The sequence below is a fragment of the Adiantum capillus-veneris genome, chromosome 21, assembly GCF_014529385.1.
Source record: "Adiantum capillus-veneris isolate H3 chromosome 21, ASM1452938v2, whole genome shotgun sequence".
Taxonomy (NCBI): Eukaryota; Viridiplantae; Streptophyta; class Polypodiopsida; order Polypodiales; family Pteridaceae; genus Adiantum; species Adiantum capillus-veneris.
The window spans coordinates 57,004,078-57,010,646 of record NC_140951.1 but is presented as its reverse complement, the minus strand read 5'-3'; positions in this window follow the sequence as shown (position 1 = coordinate 57,010,646).

Here is a 6,569-nt window from a genome sequence, read left to right as displayed (position 1 = left end):
ACAAATCAAGGCTTGTGGCAAAAGGCTATGCGCAATAGAAAGGCATAGATTATGATGAAACCTTTGCTCCTACTTCTAGTGCGTCCACAGTTAGATCACTATTTGCAATTGCTGCTCATCATGGTTGGAAAGTGCATCAGTTGGATATCAAAACTGCTTTTTTGAATGGTGATTTGAAGGAAGAAGTTTATGTAAGTCAACCAAGTGGTTTTGTTGTAAAAGGTCAAGAGCAAAATGTATGTAGATTGCGTAAAGCTTTGTATGGTCTCAAACAGGCTCCAAGAGCATGGTATGAGAAGATACATACTTATTTGATTGGCCAGGGATTTCAAAATAGTCCAACAGAAAGTACTTTGTATGTCAAAAAGAGAGATGGAGTTCTCATTATGCTAACACTTTATGTGGATGATATGCTTCTTACAGGAAATACTGCAGATGAAATTGAAGCGTTTAAAGATGCTTTGAGAAAAACCTTTGTCTGATCTTGGTTTGCTACATTATTACTTGGGTATTCAGTTTGTGCAATCAGAGGATGGAATATACATGTTGCAGACAAAATATTTGCATAAAATTTTGGACAGGTTTGGTATGCAAAATTGTAAACCAATCTCTACACCCGTAGAAACTGGATCAAAGTTGAGCATGCACGATGCTGGAGAACCTTTTCATGTACATACTTATGCAGCAACGGTTGGTTGCTTGATATATTTGACAGGCAACACTCATCCAGACATTCAATTTGGGGTTTCACAAGCAAGCAAATTTATGAACAGCCCAGGTATGCATCATTGGCAGGCTGTGAAGCGCATACTTCGTTACCTTTCAGGTACCCCTAATCTTGCCATGTTCTTTCCAAGGGGGAATATGTATGGAAAGCACAGTTCTATGCAGCTTCTTGGTTACAGCGATTCAGATTGGGCTGGTGATTTTGACACACGACATTCTAGAAGTGGCAATTGTTTTTTCTTGGGAAATGCATGTATATCTTGGCTAAGCAAGAAGCAACTCACAGTAGCTACATCAACTTGTGAAGCTGAGTACAAGGCAACTTTCACGGCAACAGTTGATTGTGTATGGATACGCAGGTTATTGGCAGATCTTTGTGAGTGTCAACAAGAACCCACTACCATTTTCACTGACAGTCAGAGTGCTATGGCAGTTGCAAGGAATCCAGCATTTCATGCAAGAACAAAGCACATAGAGGTTCACTACCACTATGTTAGGGAAAGGCTACATGTAGGGGAGATCACACTAACTTACTGTCCTACACAGGATAACATTGCAGATCTATTTACGAAGGTGTTATCACGAGAAAAGTTTGAAGCTTTCCGAAAAGCTTTGGGCTTACTCTCATACACATGATGATCTACTACCTTGTACGGATTCACACTATCACTACATGGGGGATTTGTAGACATGTAGTAGTGTTAGTGTGTATACGCGCTTCACCAGGGGCACTTTTCTCCCATTGGGTTTTTCCCCCTGAACATCCAGTGTGAAAAGACACCTTATCTCTTAGGGTTTCATATAAGCTTTGTAGCTCTGAGTTTGTATACTCTATTATTCTAATACAGAGAGAGAGACTACAGAGATCTCGTACGCAAGCTCTGTGTCTTCTCCTTCTCCATCTTCTTCCTACTCTGAGTTGTTGTCTTCCTTCTGTTTCCTGTTTCATCATCTTCAATAGAAATGTGTGAGAAGTGGAGGCAAGCACCAACAAAAGAGGCTGCAGCAGCAGAGGCTCGTCTGATACGCCAATGGTGGCATAACGGTCATTGCATAGACCGTAACATTCGATACATGGATTCATGGCTTAGTTGGTGGGAAATTCGTATTTCACATTGGGGTGGCATTATGACATGCGTAGAAAGTAGCTCTGATGGACCAAACACTCCACGCACTAACCTTGCGGAGAGCAAGCATGGCAGCTGGCTAGCAGGGGAGGGTTTCCGTAAATGCATATCATTATATGATGCATGTACAACCAACCTTGAAAATTCCATCTTACAGAGCACAAAGGCCATTTCATACAGCCATGGAAAACACATTGGGAAGGGTCCATCAGTACAAAATCTTACGGAACTCCATGAAAAACGTCCTAGACAAGTGATTAGAGCAGTGAATGCGGCTACTGAGGGCACTCCAATGTATAAACAACCAACTCCATTAACAGGAGATAAGGAGACATCAAGGCAAAAACGAAAGCCAAATGAGGTTATCACCGTGGAAGATGATGCATGACATAGGCCTGAGTACAACTCGGTCACCAAATATCACAATAAGTGTGGAAGACCACGTAAGATCAAATTTGCAGAAGAAGGGATATCACAAACCCCAAAACGAAGTATAGGTTCTAGTGGGCAGTATGTAGTTGAGCGCAAGGTCAATGAGGCAATGTGGGCCATACGTCGAACTCCACAAGGTAGTAGGGTCACATGTAGCGGCACACCAAGAGGCGGACGTAGGTGTGGATGCAGTATAGCAGGTTCTAGCCTTGGTATACCAGCCCCATCGTTTGAAGGATATCAAAAATATCAAAATGGTGTGGTGCGTCAATGGTTTTGTTTTTGTTCGGATCATGTCTTGCACTGTCATATAGTAGACCAGAACATTGAGCCGCAGCCTCTTCATCCACCACACACTTGGCCCGTGCATGTGGGCACCAACCTATCGGAGGATGAGGTGCAAATATTGCATGAAGGGGGGTATCAAGTGGAGCTAAGCAAAGAAGGAGTATGTAATGTAACGCCAGTTGCTCAAGATCAAAATATGACAAACTCTCCTTTCAAGTCAAAAGATGCATCCACTGTGCAAGAGCCACAATGCGAGACGGTCTACGTGTACTGTATCGGACTTCCATTTCCGAAGATGTTTCTCGCAAGACCTGAAGTCTAGCACTAGCCTTGAGAGCGAAGGTTGTAGAAGAGATATGTGCAACAGATGGTGTTAGTGAGGTCTTCAAACTAGAGATGAACAGTGAAGATGGTCATGTCGGGATGTACAAAGTTTGTATTAGCAACCAGCCATCGTGCACATGCCTAGACTTCATGGAACGGGTGTCAAAGCAAAAACCATATCTTGCATGTAAACATTTGTATTTTATTTATCTGCGTGTGCTAGGGCTAAGCCAAAATGAGAACATGTTTATCCATCAACCAACCCTGGCAGATGTTGATATCTTCAGGGCACTAAGTTGAAGCCGGACTTATCCAGGCATGGATGCATAGCATTTGACAATGCTCACTTCTTCTTAGTATGCTTTACCTAAACAATTGTACTACTTTTAAATTTTATCTTAGGATGGTCACATTGGGATACATTCATTTGCAACTTTTTTTCATGTTTGAGTACCGGTTGTTTATGTGTCAAATCATGTATAAAATAATATAATATTACCATAGTGGCTATAAATTGCCATAACTTGAGTTATTTTTTGTGAAAGCATCCACTAGCTTCCTAGCACACCTCTCCTTCTTTCACTATGTCCGACGATCTTGCGAGTAAAATAAAGTCTGCCTGGGATGCCATGGAAGCCATTCCAAATGAAGAGGCATTGTATGGAGCCGACTGGTTTCGTCAGGCTCTCAAGGCAACCATCAACATGTATCGCCTCTATCAATGCCGCAAGGAACTCAATATGCGGAGCTTAATCAATTTGAACGAGACGGGACAACTAGCTTTTTCTTGCTGGAAGAAAATTGGGCTCGTCACAGAGGAGGATGAGGAGGAAATGAGGTAGCAGCTAAGCAACGTGGTGAATCTTAATATGCCAATCGAAGGTAGCACATCAACTACTAAAACCGGGCCTTCCAATAGATGAACACTTCTTGTTTATGTAATGCAAGTTTAATAAAATGTAACTTTTTTATTTTTAATGGGAGTTCTTGTTTTAAGTACCCCTGTCTATATTGTTTTTGAAACAATTTGTCTACCTTACATACCTATAGTTCTCTCTCTCTCTCTCTCTCTCTCTCTCTCTCTCTCTCTCTCTCTCTCTTTGAGAGAGAGAGAGAGAGAGAGAGTCCACAAAGAGGACGGGAGAATCTTTTAAGGAATCTGCTCACTTGATTCCTAAAAAGCGCTCGCCGGAAACTGCTCGCCCATAAATATACCCCTCGTTCAGGCTCTCGCCATGCATCTTATGCATGATATTGTTATGCTTTGGCTGTGTCTAGTTTACATGATGTTGAGGAGCCTCTGTCTTTTGATGAAGCACATAATTCAAAAAATTGGATGGCTGCCATGCAATCAGAATATGATGCACTTATAGAAAATGACACATGGACTTTATGTGATTTTCCTCCTGGCAAAAAGGCCATTGGTACAAAGTGGGTTTACAAGTTGAAATGCAAACCTTGTGGTGAGATCGATCGCCATAAGGCTCGACTTGTTGCAATGGGTTATGCACAGCAAAAAGGCATAGATTATGAAGAGACTTTTTCTCTCACTTGTCGTATGACTACTGTGCGTTTTCTATGTGCATTGGCAGCTCATTTTGGTTGGGATGTACATCAATCAGACATTGTTACTGCTTTCTTGAATGGTGACATATTTGAGGAAGTTTATGTAACGCAGCCTCGCAGTTTTGTCATAAAAGGGCAAGAGGACAAAGTGTGCAAATGTAACAAGGCTTTGTATGGGTTGAAACAATATCCTCGTGCTTGGTATGAGAAAGTTGACACTCATTTGGTCAAAGAAGGCTTTAGTAACAGTCCAACAGAAAGCACATTGTATGTAAAGCGTGAGGGTGATGTATTTCTCATCGTGGTTCTTTATGTTGATGATTTGCTAATCACTGGATGAAATGAGAGACATATTGCTGAATTTAAGTTTGATTTGAATGCTACTTTCAAGATGAAAGATTTGGGGCTGTTGCATCATTATTTGGGTATACAGTTTAAGTAGTGTGATGGTGGTATTGCCTTGTGTCAAAAAAGTTACATAGAGACATTTCTATGTAAGTTTGGACTTGAGGATTACAAACCTATTGCCACTCCCATGGAAATAGGTTTTAAGTTGAGTCTACATGATGCTGGCGATCCTACTGATGTCACTCTTTACCAAACTGCTGTTGGCTGCCTCATTTATGTATGCAACATGAGGCCAGATATTCAGTTTGCAGTCTCACAGGTCAGCAGATTTATGCATAGCCTAGGGTCTAAGCATTGGCAGGCTGTCAAGAGGATTTTTCGCTACCTTAGTGGCACTTTACATCTTGGCTTGTTTTATCCCAAGGGGGGGTCATTGCCGCCAGACTTACATGCTTTTTCGGACTCAAATTGGGCTGGTTGTTTTGACACGCGAGTGTCCACAAGTGGTTTTTGTTTCATGCTTGGCAGTTCATGTATATCATGGTTGAGCAAGAAGCAACCTACTGTGGCCACTTCGAGTTGTGAGGCTGAGTACAGGGCAGTCTTCACAGCTACGGTTGAGTGTGTATGGCTCAGACGCCTTATGGCTGATATGGGTGTTGGACAGGACACTCCCAACACTATCTACACTGACAATCAGAGCACATTGGCAGTTGCGAGGAACCCAGTTTTTCATGCTCGCACAAAGCACATTGAGGTGCATTACCACTATGTCAGGGAGAGGCTCTCAGCAGGAGAGATCATCTTGGCTTATGTGCCAACACAGGACAACCTTGCAGATCTTTTCACAAAGGCATTGTCTCGTGAGAAGCTTGAAGCTTTCCGCAAAGCTTTGGGCTAACTCCCCTTTGTGGACTAATCCTGTCCTCAGGGCATGGCACTTCCCTTTACTCATGTGCCAACTCTCGTTCACCATATCACTCCAGGGGGGATTTGTTACCATATACATGTGGTAGTGATGTGTGTGAACACACTAGGACCGCCGGGCATTTTTTCCCTCTTTAGGAGGTTTTTTCCTCCGTGCATTGTATATACGCCCATCACTCTAGGGCTATCTATCTTTCCATTGCACACTAAGAAACACACTCTCTATTGTGTGCCTTGAGCTTCCTTCGTCTTCTCCAAGCTATGTGCGTTTCTCTACAACCCTAATTCCAACAGTAAAGAGTGACATTTGCAGGATCACCAACATCCGTAATCCATGGTTCTTCCTATTCGCTTTCACAAGTTTGATTTTGTTGTCTGTATTTTGGCATAAATTTATTTGCAGACGATTTCTTTGACAATCGTAACAAAATCCTTGAATTTTATGTTTTTTTCTTGTGCTGGTTTCCCCCCGTGTTCTTGTGTTTTCTTTTCTCACCTCATGCACTATAGGCTCAAAACAAATTAGACCTTGAGGCTACATCAAGTCTTGAGCAATTTCTACACAAGTCTTTTGCACACCCCCAGTCTTTTGATTTTTTCTTCTAGATGTAGATAGGTCATAAGTCTTTGTTCTAAAGTTTGGTTGTTATTGAGCCTTTGTGCATAGGCTTGAAATATAGCGTATAATTGCTCCTTCACTTTGTCCACCAAGACTGAACTGCTTAAGTCAGTCTTTGACTCTTTTGATCCCCTTGCATTTTTCTTGCTCTCTTGCTCATGTCTAAATAGTTCTTTTGTTTGGTTCAATTCCATTTTCAAAGCTATTGTTCG